This window comes from Melospiza melodia, unplaced genomic scaffold, assembly GCF_035770615.1.
Source record: "Melospiza melodia melodia isolate bMelMel2 unplaced genomic scaffold, bMelMel2.pri scaffold_55, whole genome shotgun sequence".
Taxonomy (NCBI): Eukaryota; Metazoa; Chordata; class Aves; order Passeriformes; family Passerellidae; genus Melospiza; species Melospiza melodia.
The window spans coordinates 3,687,168-3,711,842 of record NW_026948799.1 but is presented as its reverse complement, the minus strand read 5'-3'; the positions used below and the strand labels follow the sequence as shown (position 1 = coordinate 3,711,842).

Below are 24,675 nucleotides of genomic sequence, written 5' to 3'. Positions count from 1 at the left end.
AACCCCGAGGGAAACGCTGGGGAAAGGCTCCATTCCAGCCTTTCTGCACTCGTGGCTGTGAAGGAACCAAAATAAAAGGAGAACAAGCATGGCCCGACACCTTCTCCTTTGGGAGGAGCCCCAGGCCTGGGGCTGTGAGGGGCCATGAGTGGCTGAGAGGGACCATGAGGGGTCATAAGGAGTTTTTAGGAGCCATTAAGGGTTCCCTGAGAGGCCATGAAGGGCTGTTAGAGACCTTGAGAGGGAGAAGGCTCTTTGAGAGCCTGTGGGAGGCTAGGCACCTCATGGAACCAAGGGTCACTTATGACACTGTGGAACCAAGGAGAGTTGTTTGCCGTATGGAAAATTAATGAAGTCAAAAGTCCATTGAGACATTCTGGGGCCTCATGGAACCATGGAGACCATTATGACACTTCAGGACCTACTGGAACCAAGGGGCCACTGTGACACTGCAGGGCCTCATTTAACCAAGGGCCCATTGTAGCACGGCAAGGCATCATGGAATCAAGGAGATCGCACTGGGGGTCCATGAGATCACGGGGACATTCTGACTCTGTGGAACCAAAGAGACCATTGTGACACTACAGGGCTTGATGGAACCAAGAACTCATGTAACAGCGAGGAGCCCAATGGAATCAAGGGGCCATTCCATACTTCAGGACTTCGTGGAGCCAAGGTGCCCTTGTGACACTGCTGGGCCTCATGGAATCCTGGAGACCATTATGGCACTTTGAGGCCTTGTAGAGTCTATGGGCTCTGCAGGGCTTTGTGGAACCAAGGAGCTCTTTGTGACACTGCAGGGCCTCATGGAAACACTGAGACCATTCTGGCACTCTGAGTCCCCATGGCACCAAGGGGCCTCTGTGCCACAGCCATGCCCTGGGGAACCAAGGATCGATTGTGATCCTGGAGAGCCAAATAGAACCAAGGAGCCATTGTGCCATTGCGCTATTCCATGGAACAAAATAAACCATTTTGACACTGTAAGGTGTCATGGCAGCAAGGTGTGGAGAGATTTATTCATAATTGGTTAGCTGAGAAAGGCCATACTGACATAATGCCGCTGGTTAAGCTGAAGGAAGAAAGTCAGCAGTCAGCAAGCTGAAAGGAAAGGTCAGCAGTGACCTTGCTGCAACATGAGGATAGGGAGTAGAGATTATTCCTGAATATATCCTGAGAATATGTAGAAAGTATCAAAAGTAGAACCATAGGAATGCAGAAGTAGGCGTAGGTGCTGATAGGTAACTGACCAATCCTGAGCTCAACTTTTGCAATATGTATGAAGCTCATTATTAACTGTATTTAACCCGCCGTACTGATCAATAAAACTGAGCCTGTGATGATCAAATTGATGTCCTGGTTCCCTTCCGTCGACATGTGGGTATATATATGTATACACATATGTGTAAAACAATATGTATATATTGTTTATATTGTTTAACACATCGTGCCAGACCAGATCTCCCTGTTTGCTCTAAGGGCCCCTGTGGAAAATGCTCTGATCCATGGGGCTCCATGTGAAGGCTGCTGTGACACTGAGGGACTTGCACAGGAATTCCATCCAGGAGCCTGAGTGCCCCTCAGGGACTGGGACCCGGCCCCTTCCAGCCAGAGGGGAAAGGGCCCCCCAAGCCTTGTTAGCCACAGACAGCATGGGAAAGCTGAACAGCAAAGGGCCTGGGGGCATTATTCTGGAATTAAAAAGGTGCCAGCTCCATGCACAACAGAATTCTTGTTCCTAATTTGAATGGGATTGAGAAAAAAGAATGAAGAACGGTGTCACTAAAGTACTACTGATGTCTGTAAGGTGTACCTTGATAGTCAGCCAGAATCTTTGTCTGTCACAAACACCTCCAGTGTTTCACCAAGGGATTGGTCATCAAAATGTAATGATGGGTTATGATGGATTGCTGAGCTTCCTTTGTAATTCTTTGCTAATGATGATGTGCTTTGCTGAGCTTATCCTTTTGTAAATCTTTGCAGCTGTGCATGATATAAATGACACAATTCCTTCAGTTGGTGTCTGTGTCTTTGGCAGTGACCCTGCCCACTGGTGAAAGAGGGCCCCCTCTTGCTTAAGTGTTACCTGGGAAGGCAAAAGCCCTCCCTCCAAAATTCCCCCCTTCCTCCCTGTTCCCCCTGCCAATACCCTGAGCATGATGTGCTCTGGTCTGGGCTATGCCCGGGTCAGTTGGGGTCCCCTGTCCTGGCTGTGTCCCCTGCCCAGCTCCCCCGCAGCCCCAGCCCCTCCCCAGCGTGGCTGACGAGGGGCAGGACAGGCCTTGGCTGTGCTGCAGCTCAGCAAGAACAAAACCATCTCTGCGTGCTCAGCCCTGTGCTCAGCACCCGGCCCAGCAGTGTCTCAGTGCCAGGGGCTGTGCCCTCAGTCCCTGCCAGGGGTTTCCATGGCAACTGCCAGGCCAGGTGACCCAGGTGTCCCCCCAGTGCCGGTTGCCATGGAAACAGTGCCCAGCCCTGCCCCTTTCTGTCTGGCTGACCTGGCCTTTGGCCCTAGGAGTGCCGTTGGCTGTTGGTTCCTGGTGCCAGAGCGGCCAGCACGGCACAGGGCAGGTGGCCATGGCACAGCCCCCAGCAAGGGATCCCCTCTGGCTCTGGGCACTGACACCAGCCCCGAGCAAGGGCCCAGGGCAGCTTTCCATGGCCACCAACCATCACAACGGGTCCAGGCATTGGTTGCATGGCACCAAACCAAGGAACGGGTCCCCGTGGCCGTTGCCATGGCACCTGGTGGCACCAACGAGTGTCACTGCAATTGTACCTGGAACAGCCCTGGCAGTGCTTTGTCCCAGGGTTGCCATGGCAGCCGAGGGCAGCAACAGCTCTGCAGGCAATTGGCCATGGAACCTGGCTGCAGAAATGGCTCCTTGGGCTGATTTCCAAGGAAACCTGAACTGATGGGGGTTGCCATGGCACCCAAACCCAGCAGTGGGGTTATTGCAGTGTCCATGGCAACAGTCCCTTGCAATGGCACCACTCCATGTTGGGATGATGATCCACCCTCACAGCTGGCCCAGGGCAGGTCTGGAGTGCTCCTGGTGGCAGCTTGGGCTTGGCACACACTTGAGGAGGATGTCTGTTTGCAGTGGGGAAACTCAGGAGTTTTAGATTGCTTCAAAAATCAAAGAAGGAAAATCCCTCTTTGGCTGTGTGCAGCCACTTCTCCAAGCAAAGCAGGTCCCATGTGAGTGGGGAAAGACACGATGGGCTTGGGGAATATGGAGCAAGGTTGTCCACACCGGCTCAGAGCTCAAGGCACCGCTTCTCTGAGCAGGCCAGGGCTCCTTAGGAGAGTCCCTGGATCAATATCAGTCACTGAATGCTGCAATCATCTCCTGTGTAATAAGAACAGCAATAAAAAGACACCCTTTAAAATAGTACTACATATTTCCTGGAAGCTCTTTGAACTATTTCTCCATAACTGTCAAAGGAAAACCTCCTAATGAACTACACTGGAGCAGAGGGAAATCAAGGCAGAGCCAGGGTTTGTCAGGACTTGCTTGATCCTCATGAGCCTCACTGTGCATTTGGAGCTGAGCCCTTGAACCTCAGGGCCTGGGAGGAGATTGCACAAACCTTTCCAGGAGTCAAAGGCAGAGGAAATACCCAAAGTGTCTCCAGGCATTCATGGCTCCCTCTGAGGTCCCTCTCCAACACAGGCTCCTCATGGACTCCTTGGAGGAGAGAATTTGTGGCCAGGATGGCACAAAAACCTCTCAGAGAGTGTGGAAAGGAAAATCTAAAGTACCTTCAACACCTTGAGTGTCTCAAAGCATTAATGAGCCCCATTTCATATCAGTACAAAGCTCTCCAGGGACTAATTAACGCAGATAATTGGGGCCATGATTGCAGAAATATCTCCCAGAGTCTATCCCAAGGGAAACACCAAGTACCTTAAAAGAACTGAAGTACCTTGAAGCATTTATGAGCCCCACTGAGTGGTGTTATTGACAAAGCCTCTCTAAGGACTAATTGCAACACATAATTGGAGGCCATGACTGCACAAAGCTCTCAGAGACTCCAAGGCAAAAGCAAAGCCCAAAGTCCTTTGAAAAACCTGCAGTCCCTGCAGGGAGCATTCAGGAGCCCCCAGGGCCACTGCTGAGCAAGGCTCCCCAGGGACTCCTTCCAGCAGATCCTTGAGGCCACTGGGATGTGGGCTAGGGGGGGATGCTGAGGGCAGGACAAGGGGCTGACAGTGCCCAGCCTGGCTGGGGCTGTGCCAGGAGGCCCCAGGGCCTCAGGACAAGGTGTCTCCTCACAGCCCTTGGTGGCACAGACCCTGCTGTGCCCCAGGGCACCAAGACTTGGCTTCACTTTGTCCGCAGCTGCCATCAGTGCCTCCAGTTCTCTGCTCTGCCTGGGGCCTGGGGACACTTTCCCTGTTGTGTCCCTGACAGGGATCTCTTCAAAGTACATGAAACTTCAGTGTTTCAATAGAACTGAGTTCTTGAGGGTTCTTGAAGATTCTGTGACATCCCAGAGCTGGCTGTGAAATCACAGAGTAGGGTCTGAGGCCATAGAACAGAGTCTGCCATCATAGAGGGTGGCTCTGTGGCATCAGAGAGTTGGTTGTGACATCACCTGGTGGCTGTGGAACATCATAGAGCAGGCTATGACATCACAGAACAGATTGTGACATCAGAGGGTGACTTTGTGACATCAGTCTTCTGTGATGTCACAGCACTGCTGCATGACATCACAAGGTGACATTGAGTTTGGCTCTGTGACATCAAATGGGCAATGTTACATCACAGAGAAGGCTGTGTGACATAACAGGGGCTCTGTGACATCACAGGGGCAGTGTGACATCACGGGGGCTGTGTGATATCACGGGGGCTGTGTGACAACACAGGGTTGTGTGAGGTTACTGGGGAGGTCACTCTGCCCCAGCCCCCCTCACAGCTCCCCCCAGAGCAGTCCAACCCTGCTCGTGCACAGCGGGGTCCCCCGGTTCCCCCCGCCCCCGGCCCCGCAGCCTCCCCCAGAGGATGTTCCACGAGATCGACCCCAGAGCCTGACACGGGGACGGGGGGCCGGGGCCCTGGGGGTGGCACAGGGGGACAGGGACCCCCCGGCAGCATCCCCGTGTCCCCCAGGGCCAGAGCCTGGGCCAGGGCTCCTTCACCCTGGTACAAATGAGGCCTTGAGAGCGCTGAAAAAATCCCCAGCAAGGGAGCAGCAAAAACCAGACTGAATATTAAGGGACAGCAGCACAAAGTTCCTTGGCAAGAGTCACTCTGCTCCTGACTGGACTCTTCAGGCACACCAGGAAAACAAAGCAAAAACAAAACCAAACAGAATCCAGGCAATAAAACCAGAAATTAACCTAGAACTGTCCTTGTGTGTGTGTGTGTGTGTGTGTGTGTGTGTGTGTGTGTGTGACACAAGGACAGCGAGGGCAAGGATAAAAGGAACACGGCCTGAAAGCTTAACATAGCTCAAACTTAACAGGACTTTACTTATACATTAACCTTAACTGATACTTTCAACCTCACAATTTAGCAAAAGAGCACAGCGTAACAGCATGTAACCTAACTTAAACCTATGACTTCGCAATTTAACAGAGGAATAACACTTAACAATATTGAACTTAACATAAAACTTATATTAAAGGTAACTGCTTAGCAAAAGAAAAACTCAGCAGCATTTAATTTAACTTAGGCCTTGTCATTTAACCTTCCCTACAGGCCTGACTTACTCAGCTATCCAAGGCACTCCAACCCCTTAGAGAGCAACATTTCTGCCACATTTCCCCAGCACAGGCACTCCTGTGTGCACACAGACACAAAGAGTCAGTGCAAGGCACATGGGAGAAATTCCCCTGAGGGTAGGCAATGCTCACTGCTGATTCTTTGGCATCTCCCCAGCTGGTGAAGGGTTGAGCCTGGAGGAGTGGGGGGATCGGCCCAGGCTCTGTGGTTGTTCAGGATCCCCGGGTGCAGCAAACGGGAGAGTTCCCGGCTGGGAGAGGCCCCACTCAGAGGGAGTCGCTGGCCCAGGAGAGCTCCAAGGGCTCCTTTTGGAGCGCTGTTTGCAGGGCCCTAAGAGAGGGGCTTCAGTCCCAGCAATGGTTCATCCTGGCAACACTTAGCACCAACAGCTTTCTTTGGCAGTGTGAGAAAAGGGATCTTGTGCCACTGAGGGAACAAAAACAGTTCCCAGGGCTGCTCCTAAAGGAACCAGGAGCTGGTTGGGCAGCAGCAGCTCCTGGAGCAGACAGTGTTTGTGATGAGCTGCAGAGGAGTTGAGCCCAGGGGCTGTTGGCCAAGGCTGAGGCCCAAGGAGCATTTCTCAGCTGGTAGGCCGGCCTGAGAAGGGGAGGGGGGAATGCAGCAGCAGCACAGGGCCCATGGCACCAAGGGGTCATTGTGACACTGTGGGGCCCTGAGACACCAAGGGACCATTATGACACTGTTGGGCCCTGTGAGACCAAGGGACCATTTTGGCAATGTGAGGCCTCATGGAGTCATGGAGACCACTGTGACATTGCTGGGCCTCATGGAACCAAGGGGACTGTACTGACGCTGTGTGACTCCATGGAATGTAGGGATCATCGTGACACTGAGGGGCCCCATCGAAGCAAGGGTCCATTGTGACACCACCGGGCCTCATGGAACCATGGAGACCATTATGACACTTTGTGGTGTCATGGAACCAGGTGGCCATTGTGACACTGTGGGACTCCATGGAACCAAAGGTTCATTGTGACATTGCAAGGTCTCGTGGAACCGTGAAAAGACAATTAAGACACTTTACAGCCTCACGGAACCAAAGGGCTATTGTGACACTGAGGGGCCCATGGAATCATAGAGACCATTGTGACACTCAGGGGACTCATGGAGACCATTGTGACGCTATGAGGCCCCATGGAATAAGCAAAGCATTGTGACACTGTGAAGCCTCATGGAACCAGTGAGACCTTTCTGACCCTGGGAGGACCACTGTGATATTGTGGGGCCTCGTGAAACCAAGAGATCTTTGTGACACTGCAGGGCTGCATGGAACCAAAGCTCCAGGGCGACACAGCGTGGCTTCCTGTCATCAATGGTCCATTGTGACACTGTGGAGCCAGAGGACACCATTGTGACACAGCAAAGCCACAGGGTCCAAAGGTCCATTGAGACATTGCAGGGTTCATGGAACAGAGGAGTCACGAGACATTTTGGGGCTTGGGGAACCACGGAGACCATTGTGACACTGCAAGGGCTCTTGGAATCCTTGGGACCATTGTGACACTGCAAGGGCTCATGGAATCCTTGGGACCATTGTGACACTGCAAGGCCTCATGGAATCCTTGGGACGATTGTGACAGTGCAAGAGCTCATGGAATCCTTGGGACCATTGTGACACTGCAAGGCTGATGCCGAATTTTGCCCCAAACAGGCAGAGTGACTGCTTAATCAGACTCAGCTTAAGTCAATTAAGCAGGAGGTATTTTTATTAGCGACGCGTCGGAGAAATCACAAAATGGATTTCTGAGTTCACATAGCAAAAGCAAGCCTTATATACATTTTTGGGTATAGGATTACATCAGATCAGATACATAATCATGCATATTCATATGGGGCGTGATGTAGGCGGAGCGTGGGCGGAGCGTAGGTGGAGACATCTCTTTTGGGGGATTCTCAGGTGGTCGTTCCTGTTGCCTTCATCATAGGCGGGGTCTTTCCGGTGAGTCTTCCTCTTTAAACTTTTGAACTCCTCTCCTAATTTGGTCAATTCCCGGTGTACTTGGATTAGATCCCGTGGCTTGGCAAAACCCTTAGGGTCGTTTCGACATTGCTGGCTCTAAACCTGCTTAGCCCATTAGTTTCTCCTATACCTATCTCTTCCCCTGTCATGATGCTCTACCTTTATTGCTCTACCTTTATCTAATTTATTGCTCTGTTTTCCTAGTGCTGTGCTTTCTCCGTGTGTTCTAGTGCTAGGCCCTTCTTTACATGCCTCTCATTCCATGTTTTAACCCATTACTTCTGGAAGGCTATCTGCTTTAGGGCTTCATTTCCCCCCTTTTTCTTGTAACTTACGAATTCTTTCGTCAAGTTCTGGTTCCACAGGACGCTGATAGGTTCGTACCATTGCCCAAATCATTTGGGTCCTTTTTCATTATGCTCCTTAGTCTCCACCACAAACAAATGTTTGTAAGAGTTAGTAATAACAAAGCTACAATTACTATTAGCATTGGGTGCACCAGGTAATGGAAGACCTGTGTAGCTGTTGGGGAATATCTTGTAAAGATGTCCTACCAGTGATGCTGGCCTACTTGTTCTACTTCAGTCAGGACATTCTTTATTCTTTTTGAATTGTGTTCTATCTGCCATACCATTCGTTTAGTTGTTTGATTCACCTTTTGCACCAATTTCTTTACTTCAGGGTGTGCAAGCATTGCTTTGAGAATCTTGACGTCCACCCCTATTTGTAAAGGTTTGAGGTGGAGTCGGGGTCATGATGTCTAGCTGTCAATTTTGTTTCTTTTGGCGCTCTCGTTGCTTGATGTGAATTTGTTCTACCCGTAAAATAACCTTTTCTAGTTCAGTGTCTAAATCTCTTTGTTTTTTAAAGGGTCCAATTTGGTCACTTGTTAGTGGATGTCGTGGGACAGAAGAATAGCAACGGGTTGATAAAACCTCAGAACGACTAAGTTTCAAACAATATTGTAACCAGCGGTGTACTTTCCAATGGCACCACCCTAATACAATTTGTTCAGGAGCTTCAAACAATTCCCTAGCCTCTAAAATGGGTCTGTTGGCGAATTTTTTTAAGGCCAAATAATGGTCGTTTTCCCTTGCTTCTTTGCAGCTACACTCATTGGAGGTCTAGTAAACAACTTTGTACGTTCCAAAATTTTCTATCACAACCTCCACAAAGAAATCCAATCAGTCCCACACAATGTGCTTGGCAAAGTTGGGTTTCATCAGGGTCACGTCCATCTTAATGTGGCTGAACTGCCGCAGCTGGGAGCGGGGATCCCGTAACGTGACGCCCGGCAGAGGCTCCAAGGGAATGAGGAAAGCTCGTTCCCTTAGCTCCCTCTCCGAGTCCTCTTCATCATCATCCAGCCCTTTCTGCTTGACCTTCACTCCGGCGTGGGCGTGGTGCAAATCCAGCTTGGCCCCAGCCAGGGAGGGGCCGGGATGGGCGCCCTCGCTGACCTTGTGCATCCGCGGATCACGGGCCAGCCGGGGATCCAGGGACGCCGACTCCGAAGGTTTCCTGGGATTGGGCTTTGGAGACGCCCGGAGTCGCGGGTCAGCAGCCTGAGGCCCCACACCTTTGTCTTTTGCCAGCCTGGGATCCGTAGGCATCCCAAGCATGTGCTGCTCCGTGGAATGTTGTTGCTGATTCCTAAAGTTTTCGCTTTGTTTCTTTAAGGTTTTGAGGATTGATTTAACACTGCTCCCCTCTTCTTCCTCACTGCTGGAATACCAGTTGACATTGTTATGTGATCCTGCGGAGACAGCTGACTCAGAAGTCTGTGCATCTAGAGCAGGTTTAAGCTCCTCTTGTTTGTTCTCCGGAGCTCTCTTGACCCGTGAGTAGTGGATCCACGTAGGTCGTTCTTTGATCCGAACCACGGTGAAGGTAGTCAGCAGCACTTGGAAAGGTCCTTCCTATTTTTCTTGTAGGGGTTTTCCTAAAAGGTTCTTAACATACACCCAATCACCGGGGTTAAACGGATGCAATTTACAATCAGGTTGCTTAGGTTGGTACTCGATCATCACAGTAGCATTCTTATCAAACTGTTTCCCCACCGCAATTACATAATCGTAAATGTATTGATTACCAATCTGGTCTATGACATCCCCATTTACAGCTTGCATAGCATAAGGTCTACCATACAGAATTTCAAAAGGACTTAACTTTTCCTTCGATCTTGGCTTGACTCTCAGTCTCAGCAGAGCAATAGGCAAAGCTTGATACCACTGCAAATTAGTCTCTTGGCATATTTTAGCAATTTGCTGTTTGATAAGATGATTCATCTTTTCCACTTGCCCACTGGCCTGTGGATGGTAGGGCGTGTGCAATTGCCATTTGATTTGTAATGCTTTGCTTATTGCTCTCACTACTTTTGCACAGAAATGTGTACCTCTATCCGAAGAAATGCTCTTCGGTACCCCAAACCGTGGAATAATTTCATTCAACAGTACTCTAGTTACCTCTCTTTCCTTATTTGTCCTACAGGGGAATGCTTCAGGCCACCCAGAAAATGTGTCAGTTAATACCAACAAGTACCGAAACCCCCCTTTTCTTGGGAGTTCGGAAAAATCAATTTGCCATACCTCACCTGGGAATTTACCTCGGTTTATGGCTCCTTGGTGTACTTTGGTTCCTGTATTCGGGTTGTTCTTCAGACACCGTTCACACTGGGACGTAACGTGTTTTATAGTAGTAAAGAATTTTGGTCCTGCTATTCTGGTCTGCAAATATTGGTAAAGCGAATCTAGGCCCCAATGGGCCTTCTCATGTTCTGCCTTCACAAACTGCCACATCACGTTTCCTGGTATCACTAACTGTCCTGTTTCTAATTGACCCCAACCATTTTCTAGTATTTTGCCCTTATTCCTTTGAATCCACCTATGATCTGATTCTTGGTAATCTGGCTGGATATTGATATCCAGCTCCCCTGGTATTAGGGCCGCTATTTCCGCTTCCCTATTTCTTGCGGCTGCCAATTTAGCTTCTGTATCTGCCTTCCTGTTCCCTATTTCTGGAATAGTATTGCCTTTCAAATGCCCCTTGCAATGCATTATGGCCACCTGTGTTGGGAGTTGGACCGCCTCCAGCAGTCGCAGAACCTCTTCTGCATGTTTGACTGTTTTTCCTTGTGTAGTCAACAGTCCTCTTTCTTTCCAGATGGCTCCATGAGCATGTACGACAGAAAAGGCATATTTAGAGTCTGTCCATATATTAATTTGCATGTTCTCTGCTAATTCCAGGGCTCGGGTCAGAGCTATCAGCTCTGCCTTTTGAGCTGAAGTCCCTGCAGGCAGGGGGTTTGACTCAATTACCCTTTCTGTAGTGGTGACTGCATAGCCAGCCATTCTTACTCCTTGCTTCACGAAGCTGCTGCCATCCGAAAACCAGTTGTCCGCGTCTTCGAGCAGCTCTTCTTTGAGATCTGGGTGACTGGAGTAGACGGCTTCAATTGTTTCCAGGCAGTCGTGTTCGATGGGTTCTGCTGGGGCTCTCCCTTCTAGAAATGAAGCTGGGTTCACAATGTTAGTTACCTGAATGGTTATGTCATGTGATTCAGCCAAGATGGCCTGGTATTTTAGGAATCTGGAAGGCGACAACCAATGGTTGCCTTTTTGTTCCAGTACAGCCGACATGGTGTGAGATACTAACACAGTCATCTTTTGGCCCAACGTAAGCTTCCTGGCTTCCTCTATGTTAATTATCACTGCGGCCACTGCCTTCAGACAGCCTGGCCATCCTTTACTTACTTCATCCAATCGCTTGGAAAAGTAGGCCACAGTTCTCTTGTGTGGTCCCAACTGCTGTGCTAGGACTCCTAGGGCCATTCCTTGTTGTTTATGGGAGAACAGCTAGAATGGTTTTGATACCTCTGGGAGACCTAAGGTCGGTGCTCTCATTAGTTCTAGCTTCAACTTTCTGAAGGCCCCTTCTGCCTCTGGGGTCCAAACTAGAACGTCCTTAGCTTCCTTCAATAAATCATACAGTGGTTTAGCGAGTATCCCGTACTGGTAGTTCCATAGCCGACACTAACCTGTCATTCCCAGAAAGGCACGCAGATCTCTCACTGTCTCTGGTTTAGGCATCTGACAGATGGCCCCCTTTCTAGCTGTTCTCAGGGATCGCTGTCCTCTGGAGACCTCGTATCCCAGGTACACCACTTCTTTTTGTACCAGCTGTGCTTTCTGTTGAAGAGACTCGATATCTACTTAAACCCAGGAAATTTAACAAGGAAATAGTCCATTCAATGCATTCTTCCTCTGTCACTGTTGCTATTAGGAGGTCGTCTACGTACTGCAGAAGGGTGCCATCTCCCAGCGGCTTTTTCTTACTGTTCTAAGGCAAAAATCTTTTGACTCTCGGGAGCTAAGGGAAGGCAGAAGAGTGCGTCCTTCAAATCTAATACGGTGAACCAGGCCAAATTATCCTTCAGTCTAGTTAAAAGCGTGTATGGATTAGCAACTACCGGATGTAATGTTTTGGTTATTTCATTTACTGCTCTCAGATCTTGAACTAGTCTATTAGCTTCATTAGGTTTCTTTACTGGCAGGATTGGTGTATTAAAATCCGATTCGCATTCTATCAATAACCCCAGTTCTAAAAACCTTTTGATTATGGGCTCAATCCCCTCCTTTCTTCTATCTTCAGAGGGTATTGTTTTCTTACCACTGATTCTGCCCCAATTTTAAGTTCAACAACAATCGGTGCTGCTTATTTGATTTCAGGGGGGATTGTGAAAGGGGCTATCGGTGGGCCTGTTAGCTAAAGGAGCGAGAAGTAAGAAGAAGAAACTGATAAGGAGCTTTCCCCAAGGCCTTGGCAGCTTTCCCAGAAGCCTTGGCAGCACACCAGGTAACTCCCATGGCATCCGAACTTTCTTCACCAAGTTCCCCATCAGAGCCCCCTTCTACTTCAGCCCCCCCCCCCCCCCATTAGGTATCAGCCTTGACTTTTTGTCTGCATTTTGCTCCGTTTCTCTCTCTATTCTCTATTCCTTTAAAACTTCAAAGAGCGAGTTCTAGGTTACTGCTAAATTAACAGCTGTTTTATCTGCCGCTCGAGTAGTAACTCAGACTAATGGGTAAGTCTCGCTCGGGATTTGCTTGAAATTGTAATAATTGTGATTCTCAGGTAAAGGTTCCACACAACTGATTGTTAGGCTTAGAGCTGTAATCAGTTGTTCCTCGTTTACTTGAAATTCCAATTTGTCCTTATTGAATTTTATTATGGCTCTCAAGTTCTCCAATAGGTCTCTTCTCAATAAGGGCTTTGGTGAATTTGGTAAATATAAGAACTGATGAATTCCCATCTGTTTCCTAATACTGTATTTAATGGGTTTCAGAAAGTAAGGCTTTTCTGGTTGGCCTGTTGCTCCCACAAATTGTATAAATCCATCACTTTTAGGTACCAATTCCTGATTTAAAACTGAAAAGTTGCTCCCGTATTAATCAAAAGTACTGTTTAAACTGTGTTTTATCCCACTGAGTTAATTGACCTACTATAAATAACAAATATTTCCACCGACCTACTTTAAACAAATCTACAAAATCAACCTGGATCTTTTGAAATAGCCGCTAGGCTGTTTTGCATTCTCCAGAGGGAGGGCTCTTAAGAACTTTGTTATTTACCTTTTAACAGGTGAGACACCCCTGGGTAATTTGCTTTTTTTTTTTTTTTTTTTTTTTTTTTTTAAGCAAATATCTTCATACATCCAAAAAAATTTAAAAAAAATGATCACAAAAGGCTCTTGCTTCCTAATATGTCCGTCTATACAAGTTATCTAAGATCTAATGTGCCACTGGTTTTGGCATCATAATTCTATCATCAGGAAAAACTCACTTCTCCTTAAATGTTGCTCCTAATTTCCTTATAGCTGCCAATTCTACTAGCGGAAGGGAAAGAGTCTCTTGCTGAATTTCTATTTTTTTGTGAGGTCATGATTTCAATATCTCTCTTTCTTAAGGTTGCTTTTTGTTTCTTTATTAGCCAAATTATTTCTCTGACTTTAATATCCCTCCCCCTCTGGTGTTCCTTTATATGAACTATCCCCCCATATATTAACCTCTTCCTTTGAGTGTTTATAAGTTTCCTTTCCTTCTAAATTTCTCTAAAAGTATGTACTACACTAAAAGCATATTTGGAGTCTGTATAAATAGTCCCTTTTTGCCCTTTTAAAATCCACAAGCTTGCGCTGACCAGGAGGGACTAAAGGGACTAGACTCCTTCACTCTAAACTTTTCTACTTCACCTGAATGGCAACCCATGTCATCAATTTCTAGATCATCTTCTTTAGGTGAAGAATAAATTTCAAGTTTTCCTTCACAGGGTTTTATCTGTAAATTTAGGGCTACTATTAGATCTCTGCCTAGCATATTCTCCTCGGCCTCTGGTACCAACAATAAATCATTTACTCCAAATTTGTTATTTGTTTCAATTTTCACCCCTTTTATTATAGGAACAGGGAAAGCTTCTCCTGTAATTCCGACTACTGAAACTTGCTCACAACTCACTTCACATCCCTGGGGTAATTTTGTCACTGTTGACCGAGAAACTCCTGTATTTACTAAAAATACAAATTCTTCACTCTGAGGACCTACTCTTAGCTTTATTATCAAGGGCTCTTCTAGGTGTAATTCGATCTTTTTTGTTAGACAAAACCCTTGCCCTTTCTGACTCTCCTGAGAGGTTTTCTCATCTTGCTGTTTCTTTTTGCAATTTCTTTGCAGGTGCCCCTTTTTATGACAATAAAAACAGGTAGGGCCCACACCCTTCTTTTTTTCATTTCCACTACATGCATCACAGCAACGTTCCTTGGGCTTTGGACCCTTCTTATCCCTTTCCAGGGCTAGTACTAGGGGATCCTGAGGGGCTACATTAATTTCACATTCTTTTTGCCACTCAGGTTTATTCCTTAAGGTGAAGAACATGTCTGCGTACATTATTTCATCCCATTTATTGAGCCGGCGGAGGAGGAGTATTAGTTGCAAAATAGTGTTATAATTAGTTGTTCCCTCTGGTGGCCATTTTTCTCCGTCATCAAGACGGTACAGGGGCCACCATTGTGTACAATACTTAAGAAGTGTCTTTTTACTTATGTTTCCCCCTGGAATCCCTCCCAGGTCCTTCCAGTGTTTTAGGATACATCCTAAGGGGGTTTTCATATTTATATCTTTACTCTGTTGGCTTCCCATGGCTATTCTCTGTATTCGTGCTCTTTTCCACAAGTACTATATGCCAATATACCTTAACAGTTCATTCACACAATTTCCATTCGCTTCGTCCAGGAAATGCGGATCGGGACTCCGCTCTCGTTTCGCAGCGATGCCGCGTCTCACTCACTCCACACACACACACCCGTACAGTGAAAGGTTCCTACCTTATGGTCTTATGTCAGAACAGACTGTTTTACCGGGTTTGGTCACAAGAGGTCGCCGATAGACCGTGAAATACCGGGTTCTCAAGTTCATGGACATACATTTCCAATCTGTTTACATAGAAAGTAATAAAAGCGTCCCCTATATGATTTTACAACGGACACATAAAACAAACACATAAAACCACCAATTAACACATCTTTCTCCCGTTCTCAAAGAACAGTAGGCAATCTCCCATACAGCAAAACAAACCAAAGATACCAAGTTCAACTCTTCTCTACCATAACCTAGTCATTTCCTTTTGTACTCTTTTTACGGGACTTTAACCCGTACCGTATTTACGGGACTTTAACCTGTATTTACGGGACTTTAACCCGTAAAATCAGGGATTTTTACCGAGGCGTCCCTCCGGCTTACCCTGCGAGCGGTCACGTCTGACCCTCGTTTCCCAAACAAAGCGCTTTATCCCAAAACCAACAAACAATTCAAATACCTCTTAAAGCCAATAGGCAATTAAAATACCTCTTAATTGAGCAGGAGATGCAGCCAGCGTCCATCCGAGAGCACCGGTCCAGGGAAGGAGCTTCTTCCGACGAAAAGCCGTCAGAGGCGCCCAGAAGACCCCGGCCCCGGACCCAGCTCGGGAGAGGACCCCGAAGGCTTGGATCTCCTGTCTGGTGCCATTCCTCCTGCCTGGCTCGCCAGAAATGATGCCGAATTTTGCCCCAAACAGGCAGAGTGACTGCCTAATCAGACTCAGCTTAAGTCAATTAAGCAGGAGGTATTTTTATTAGCGACGCGTCGGAGAAATCACAAAATGGATTTCTGAGTTCACATAGCAAAAGCAAGCCTTATATACATTTTTGGGTATAGGATTACATCAGATCAGATACATAATCATGCATATTCATATGGGGCGTGATGTAGGCGGAGCGTGGGCGGAGCGTAGGTGGAGACATCTCTTTTGGGGGATTCTCAGGTGGTCGTTCCTGTTGCCTTCATCATAGAGGGGGTCTTTCCGGTGAGTCTTCCTCTTTAAACTTTTGAACTCCTCTCCTAATTTGGTCAATTCCCGGTGTACTTGGATTAGATCCCGTGGCTTGGCAAAACCCTTAGGGTCGTTTCGACATTGCTGGCTCTAAACCTGCTTAGCCCATTAGTTTCTCCTATACCTATCTCTTCCCCTGTCATGATGCTCTACCTTTATTGCTCTACCTTTATCTAATTTATTGCTCTGTTTTCCTAGTGCTGTGCTTTCTTCGTGTGTTCTAGTGCTAGGCCCTTCTTTACATGCCTCTCATTCCATGTTTTAACCCATTACTTCTGGAAGGCTATCTGCTTTAGGGCTTCAAGGCCTCATGGAATCCTTGGGACCACTGTGACACTGCGGGGCCTTATGACACCTGGGGGCCACTGTGACATTTTGGGACCCCATTGAACCTGGCGGCCAGTGACATGGCAGGTCTTCTTGTAATCAAGGTGCTATTGTGACACTGCTGGAACCCATGGAATCAAGTCACCATTATGACACTGCGGGGCCCCATGAATCCAAGGCACCATTGTGACACTATGGAGCCCCATAAAACCAAGGGCACACAGAACAGCTCTGGCTGGTTTGGCCTCCCATGGACTGCCTGACTGGTCTAAGTAACCTTTGCATGTTGAGGGTCACTTCTCATCTGCTGCTAAAACACTGGGGCTCTGTGCTTTCCTTCCAATGGAAAAGAACTGTCCTTCTGCTCCAGGCACCCATGGCCAGAATTGGGATTTCACCTCCAAAGTTCCTTATATCCAGAGATTGTTCCCATAGAAATATTGCCAGGATAAGTCTGGCTGGCAGTAGTTTCACAAGGGTCACTTCTCATCTGTCCCCAAAACACTGGGAGAGGCTCCATGCTCTCCTTCCCATGGGAAAGAACTGTCCTGCTTCTCCAGGTGCCCATGGCCGAGATTGGGTTTCCACCCCCAAAATTCCCTAAATCCAAAATCTGCTATTATTGACAAGTCTAGCTGGCCTTGGCCTACTGAGGGTCTCCCCTGTGTTCCAAATCTTGGGGCTCTGTCCTTTCCTTCCTATGGAAAACAACTGTCCTTCTCAGCCAGGTGCTCATGGCCAGAATTGGGATTTCACCTCCAACATTCCTTGTTGTGACAGCCTGGAGGAGATTGTTGGCTAGAAACATTTCATATGTTGAGGAGGAAGGGGCAGGTCCAGCCTTGCCCTGCCCTGTAAGCCCAGCCTTGCCCTGCCCTGTGACCCCAAGGGGCCTCCAGTGGGTTTAAGGTTTCTACCTGACCTGTGGCACACTGAACCCCCAGCACTGCCATCCCACCCAGGGCACTGGGGCCCTCTTGGCTCTACTCAGTGCTGCTGCTGTACTCGGGGCACCCTAAACCCCGCTAGGGACCCATGTCCCCCCACTGCAGGGATTGTGCGCGACTCACACAGCCCCGATCCTCCACGCACCTGGAGCTCCATTCGGGGTTTGCGTGCTAACTCACCAATTCACCTGCCACCTTTACTTGAGTTTGGTGCACAGGAAAAACACCAGCCAGATATCTGCAAGAGGTCAGGAATTACGCAAATTTTTACAGGCAAAGTACAAAAAACCAAGAAACTTTGGAAGAGGATTTCATGCAACATCCAATTACAAAGAAAACACTTATCATAGCAGTAACTTTATTAACCTAGTTCATTTGACGTAGAAATCATTGAACACGTAAGCTGTTGAGGTACCCAAAAATGTTCCATATAAAGAGCATTAGAAGGAGAAGAAAGAGAGAGAGACAGAAAGACAGACATATGACTGTCTCTATAGAAAGACACACATATGACTAACAGCTCCTAGGGTTCCAGTGTGGGTGAGACACAAACCCCAGGAGAGGGCAGAGTCCATACCAGGGGCTGACCTTGCACTCCGTGTTTTTAAGCTTCCGGGCCTTTGTGGGCCTCCCCCCAAGTGGGATTTCTGATCACTCAGGCAATCAGGGCTGGGTTAGCACTGTCCCCACTGTGTTACTGATTGACAGCTCATCCCACAGTGTCTCAGGACATTGATCTCATCCATCCTCTGATAGTGACTATGGTGACACTGGGGAACGTCATGGAACCATGGGTCAGTTTTGACCAGGTGGGTACAAGGACACACGGTGACATCAGGGAACCTCGTGGGAACAAGTGGCCATTGTGATGCTGTGGATCCCCATGGAACCAAGGGAACATGGAACAGGCTGATGCCTTCAGTTTTAGCTGTCATATTTCCAGATTCTCTACTGCATTAGTCTGTAACTCTGGACTTCATACACAGTGTTAGCAAGTTCTCTTCACAGTGTAGTCTGACAAAACAATTCTTTTCCAGCCCCAGAACTGGACACTGTTGCAGCTTCAGGCACAAAAAGTGCAAACAACAGCGAACTGAGGAAAGCAAACTGGGAGGATAGGACTGCATAACCTGAGGCTGTAACTGGACAACTAACCCCAATATTTAAATGGACCAAACCTTATAAAGGTGTGAAAACTCCTGACCAATCATCCATTTTTAGTATAGCCTCGACTGGGCTCTTGTCCTGCTCAAGGTGAATCCTTTGAAGACCTTTTAATAAATCCCAGCAAGAGGAAGAAGCCATGAAAAAGCTGACAACTCTTTGTGAGAACAGAGTTGTGGAACAGTGAAAAACAACTTGTTTTTCCTGAGAAAGAGCTCTAGGACTGTGGAAAACAACCTACTTTCCCTGAAAAAGAGCTGTAAGACTGATAAACACCAGCCACCTGTATAAACTGTATTTTCCCTCTTAGACAGAAAAATGAAAACTGTCTCTCACAAACAACTTTTCCCGCACATACACACCAGGGGTTTGAGTGACCAATCAATACAGGGTAACAACTTGTTGCTGACCAACTGGGGATAGACAGGGGATGTTCTTAAAAAACCCTACAAAAGGCCTATAAAAAGACTGTATAAAAATAGCACAGGATTGATCCTTTCTTTTTGCACCATAAAACGTGTCCTGCATCCCTCTTTATCGGGTGCTGTTGCAGTGCCCTTTTATTTCATAGCTTTTTGGATGGTCTGTTCCAGTTCACCCCCTGTATGCTGTTTTTCCCCAAGCTGGATTATTCCCAGGTTATATCCCTCCCCTTTTATCCTTCAATCATTATAATCCCCACCTTGTATTCCAGTGCCTTCCCTATCCATCCCTGTAAACTCTGCCCCTGTTCTAGACGCTTCCCTGTCAGTCTCCTGTAAACCCCTCCCCTCCAGGTTCTCCCCCTCGGGAATTCCCCTCATGGATGATGCCCCATTGGCCCATGTGACCGGCCCTCTCCACCCCCTTATCCCCATTGGTCCCTGAGATGTATTCCCCTCCTTTTGCTCCTCCCTCCCTGATTGCCTCTTGGCTCAGCGATTGTGCCCACCCGCAGTTCTAGTGCTGTATAAAATCCTGAGCGCACTGGTGCTTGAGGCGCTTTGGTGCCCTCTGATGAATAAAGCTTCCTCAGAATCTCACACCAAAGGCCTCCCTCTCCTCTTTAGTCTGCTCCCTGATGCTGACATCATTCCAGCTGTGGAGCAGGTGGCTCCAAGGTTCAGCTCCCCCTGTATCAGGGGAAGCTGCTCCCCACTCATGGCACGCGGCACCCCTGAGCCAGCTGTGGACTCCATCTCGGTGTCAGCCCGGGGCTCCTGCTGGGCTGAGTCTGCGCTCAGGCAGGGCTCAGCTCCCCCACCACATCTCGGTGTCACCTGCGAGCCCCGAGGAGAAGACACCTCTGTGCCCTCTGCTCAGAATTTCACTGCCAGGACAGCAGGAATGCAACCCAAACCTGCCTTCAACCTGCTGGGGTGGGCAACTCCTGCACCAGGGGCTTTCTCGCCATTCTGCTGCTCATGGCCAAGACAATTTCCCTGCCCTTCTGCCAGGGGAATGCCCTGTGCCAGTTCTGCTGTGAGGCTTCCTTGGGGCGATGCCGGCACCAGTGGTTCCTTCAGTATTGCAACTGGAGTCTGCGAACACGACTGAGCCCTGGTGAGCTCTCAGGATGCCGGGGACAACTGATCCACCTGGCCCACCCCAAAATTCACCCAAGTCCTGCTGGAGCCGATGGACCCAGCAGCCAAGAACGACCCAACAAGAGCCAGGTAGAACCACTCGCCCTTTCCCAGGACACCATGGTGGCTCTACCCCACTGTGGCCAGGCATTACAGGCGACCGTGTAGGGCCCCTCGCCGAGGAAACCCCAGAGCCCCAACGTGCCCCGTAGACAGGTAGACCCAGCAGCCCGATCCTGCCAGGGAACCAAATTCGAAGACCAATAAATAATTTCAACATACTTTTGACATAGGAAGATTTTTTTGGCATTTAAATTATTTTGAGTAAATCAAGAATTTTGGAGGTGTTATATTGTATTTGCAGGGTTGCCCAACAAAGGCAGGAATGATGCATTTAACTCCATGTTCTCAGAAGGCTAATTTATTACTTTATAATACTATCTTATAATAAAGTATACTATACTATACTATACTATACTGAAGAACAGAGAAAGGATTCTTAGTGAATGTTCAAAAGATAATAATGAAAACTCGTGACTCTTTCCAGAGTCTCAACACAGCTTGGCCATAATTGGCCAATGAGTCAAAGTAACTCATACCAGAATCCAATCAAACAATCACCTGTGGGTAAACAATCTCCAAACACATTCTGCACATGAGCACAATACAGGAGAAGCAAATGAGATAAGAATTGTTTTCCTTTTTCTCTGAGGCTTCTCAGCTTCCCAGAAGAAAAATCCTGGGCAAAGGGATTTTTTCAGAGAATGTGAATGCCACAGTGTTAGAGATGAGTAATGAGATGGTTGGCTCTCCCAATTAAAGGGTGAACATGATAAGTATGTTAAGAGAAGTTGTACAGATGTATAGTTATGTTACTGCAATGTGTCCCCTCCACCCAGCATTGTTATCCCGGGCTGATCTTGGTAGTCCAGCATTTGGGGAGGGGCAGATTGTTCCTAAGAGGCACGGCTTAGCAACACCTGCTCTCCAATCCAGTTCCAAGAAAGCAGTCTACACCAATGGACAGCAAGGAAGAGTCAACAGACAGCCTTTGGGAGGAGCTAGGGCTGCCTGTTGAAACAGCAAGGGTATAAAAGGGAGAGCAGCCATTGTGTGGATGACCCAGCCATGTGGTTACCAGCCACGGAGTGGGGGAGGCTCCCAGCACTGTAACTTTTTCCTTATTTAGTCCTTTTGTTGTAAGTTTGGTTAAGGTTTTAATAAACCTTTCAAAATTTTGAGAGGTGAACAGTCATTTCTCACAGAGAGAAAAAGTTTTAAAAGAAAGTTTTTTTTTAATTTCTTTTTTCTTTTAAACCCAGGCCATTCCTACCACACTCACAGTGAACCACAGCCTTTCTCACCACCTGGACAACCATCCCCCCAGTCAACTCACTCCCCCTGGATTCTGCACAACTCCCAACACACCATTTCTCGAGGGGAAGGCACAGACTGTGTAAAGGCAGCAGAGCCCAGACCTGGCCTGACTTCCCTGGACCACTGGAAAGGAGGAAATCCAGATCCACAGACACACACACGGCCACTGAGCAAAGCTTTGCTCAAAGGGTTTATTGATTCTTGATGATTGATTCTTCAGGGGAAATGGCCCAGGGCTCAAAGAGTTCAGGGGGTTCCTCCAGGGATGATCATCTCCTCATGCCACTGGAGAGGAAAAAGGACACTGGTCTTTCCAACCCTAAAAGACAAACCCCAGAAGGTGACTTCTGGAGCCCACTGGGACATGGATGGGCTTTGCCCCCAGCCCTGTCCCTGCAGGCACGGCTCACCTAGGCATCCAGAGAGGCAGCCGGGCGCTTCTGCCGCAGGAGAGCCCGCAGCTCTTCAGCCACAGGGGGCTGGGGACAAAGGCAGCATTAGAGACACACTGGGGGCACCGGGCTGCACTGGGAGGCAGGGGAGAGCAGGGGGGCCTTGGGGAAGGGGCTGTGGCAGCAGTGGGGTGCAGGAGCCGCTGTGCTGCTGCCCAGAAGCACTGGGCTCCTGGCCAAGAGGCACAGCTGGGGCAGGGGCTGCGTCCTGGCTCATCCAGGGGGTCCTGGGGTGACAGGGATGGAATGCAGCAGGGCCCTGGGCAAAGGCTTCACTGGGGAGGAGCCCTGGGGCAGGGCATTGTCTGGGCTGTCAGGAGGGATGCACTGGGCTGTGCTGGGACACACTGGGATGGCCTGGGCTGTGGTGGCCATGCAAGGGGAGGGTCTGACACCGGCAGAACTCGTGGTACCTACCAGAGGCATCTCCAGGACTGCAACATTGTCTAAATCCAACTGCAGAGAGACTAGGAGACCTCCCTGGTCACTGGGATGTCCCCAGTGCCAGCAAGGGATGGGGGGACACCACTGCCCCCCAATTCCCTGAGGGGATGCCCTGCAATGCCAACAGCCCACTCACCTCCCACAGATCATCTTGGGTTCCTTCCAGGAGTGCCTGGAAAGGAGAACAAAGGCTGGGTCAGGACTGGACCTTGTGGGGCTGTGGGGGGACAAAGGGGTAGGGAGCAGAGCACAGGCAGAGGGATGGGAATTCAGGGCCTCCAAGAAGATCTGTTTGAGGTGGGGGGAGACCCAAAAACACTGATCTGGGGTCAATTGAGAGTCCAGGGGACAGGGCTGGGGATGTGGAAGGAGCAGGGTGTGAGGTACAGGGGAAGAGAAAGGAATTGAGGTGTAGGGACTTGGGAGTGCAAGGGAGGGGCTTGGTGGGGACAGAAGAATGAGGACAGGTGGGGCCAAAACCAACAGGAATGGGAGATGGTGTGGGAAGGGGGGTGAGTCAGGGAATTGTACAGGGGGACCCCTCTGCAGTGGCCAGGAAGAAAGACAAAGGATTGAGGGGGGGCATGGAAGGAAAGGCCTCAGGAATGGTCAGTGGGAGGGAAGCTGGGGACCCTGAATGGGACACAAAGGAGGGACCAAAAGGGTGGAATGGGAGGCCAGAAAGGGCAGGATGTGGGGACAGCGTTTGGCTGGTTCCTCACCTTGGCCTGTGCCGGGGGGCACAGCAGGATGGAGAAGAGCAGGGCCACGCTGAGCACAGCCACCTTCATCTTCCTCTGGCTCTGGCAGCGATGCCTGAGGCTGCAGCAGGTGAGGAGCACCTTTATCCCTGCCGGGACTCCTCCCTGCACCCTCCCTGCCAGCCCCCAGGCTAAAGCCCGGCTTGGCACAGCCCCAGCCCTGGCCACAAGCCCAGCCCTGGCACAGAGCCCATCCCACCCCACCTGAGGCACGGATCCAGCCCCCTTGCCCGGCATCCCTCCAGCTTCCTGCACGGGGCAGCTGCCCCTGGAAGGGCCCAGGCACCTGGGGGACCAAGGGGGGCAGGCAGGGAGCCAAAGGCACCTGGGCACCCTGTGGGGACAACCCCCAGTCCAACACAATCCATCCTCCAACAGCCCCCAGGGCCAGATCCCCTATGTCCTGCTGCCCCTCCCCTCCCAGAGCTTTCCCTGTGGGACACACCAGAGCTGAGCCCGGCCCCAAACCCAACATGTGGGAGAACAAGGGGAACAAGGGACATGTCATCAGGTGGCTGATTGGCATCTCAGGCACTGCAGACACCGGGGAGCACTGGGCAATGCTGATCACCTGCAGACAAGGCTGAGGGCTGGGGAATGGCTCAGCAGTGACAATTCCCACATCCACACAACCCGATATCCCTTTCCCGGCAGATGCCAAACCCGACCAAGCTCCATGCCCAGAGCACTGTCCAGAGGGGAATATTCCCTGCCCTGCCCCTCATCCTGTCACACCTGCAGCCACGGAGCCCTCCCAGAGCACCTGGGTCATGGCCCTGGATCTGGGCCCAGGCCAGCACTGGCCCTGAGCAGGATGTGCCCATCCCAGGGCACATGGGGAAGTGGGCACCTGTCCCCAGGCAGCCACTTGGAGCTAATTGGGGTAACAGAGGTGCCCTGTGAGGAGGAGGGGTGTTGGTGCCCTGCCAGCATCTCTGACAAGCCCTGTTTACCCAGGCCCTGAGGCACCAGGAGGACATTCAGACATCCTGGGCCTCCAGGAAGGAAAATCCACAGTGAGGTGGTTCCTGAGATCTGTCCAAGGCTGTGATTCCTGTTTGACATTCCAGGACATTAGTGAGGGGTTCTGCACCTCTCTTTTTCTGGGGACCTTTTGGATCCAGCAGAGATGTCTTGTGGGTCACCTGGGAAAACATCTCAGGCCACTGCCTTGACTGTTGGCTCTGGAACTTTTCCCAGGACCTGCAGGGCCCAAGGGGGAGGATTTTCCTCAGGGGTTTTGCTGCTTTGTGCCCTTGGAGGAGAGACCAGAGTGTCCTCATGGGAGATTTGACCAGACGGACAAGAGCTGTGACATCACTGGTGGGCTGAGGTCACCTTTGATAGAAATTGAGGAAGTGTCTGCAGGGTCCTAAATGGTGAACGAATGGATGAAGGAGATTCTCACTGTCCTGACCCACTATCCAGCAAAACCACAGCCAAGGGAAGAGGACTGATGGAATCAGGGGGGAAGCAGACCTTGTTGAGCCTGGCGCACACT

The 24,675-nt window shown here is 49.5% G+C and overlaps 1 long non-coding RNA gene across 1 annotated transcript; it reads right to left on the bottom strand.

Annotated features, from left to right (window-relative positions):
- Positions 1–21,724: 21,724 nt before the first annotated feature.
- Positions 21,725–23,220, bottom strand: LOC134413879 (uncharacterized). Its single transcript, XR_010026605.1, has 4 exons — positions 23,136–23,220; positions 22,550–22,585; positions 21,928–21,996; positions 21,725–21,802 (listed from the first exon to the last, which is right to left on the bottom strand). It is a non-coding gene; the product is annotated as an uncharacterized LOC134413879 (long non-coding RNA).
- Positions 23,221–24,675: the final 1,455 nt, after the last annotated feature.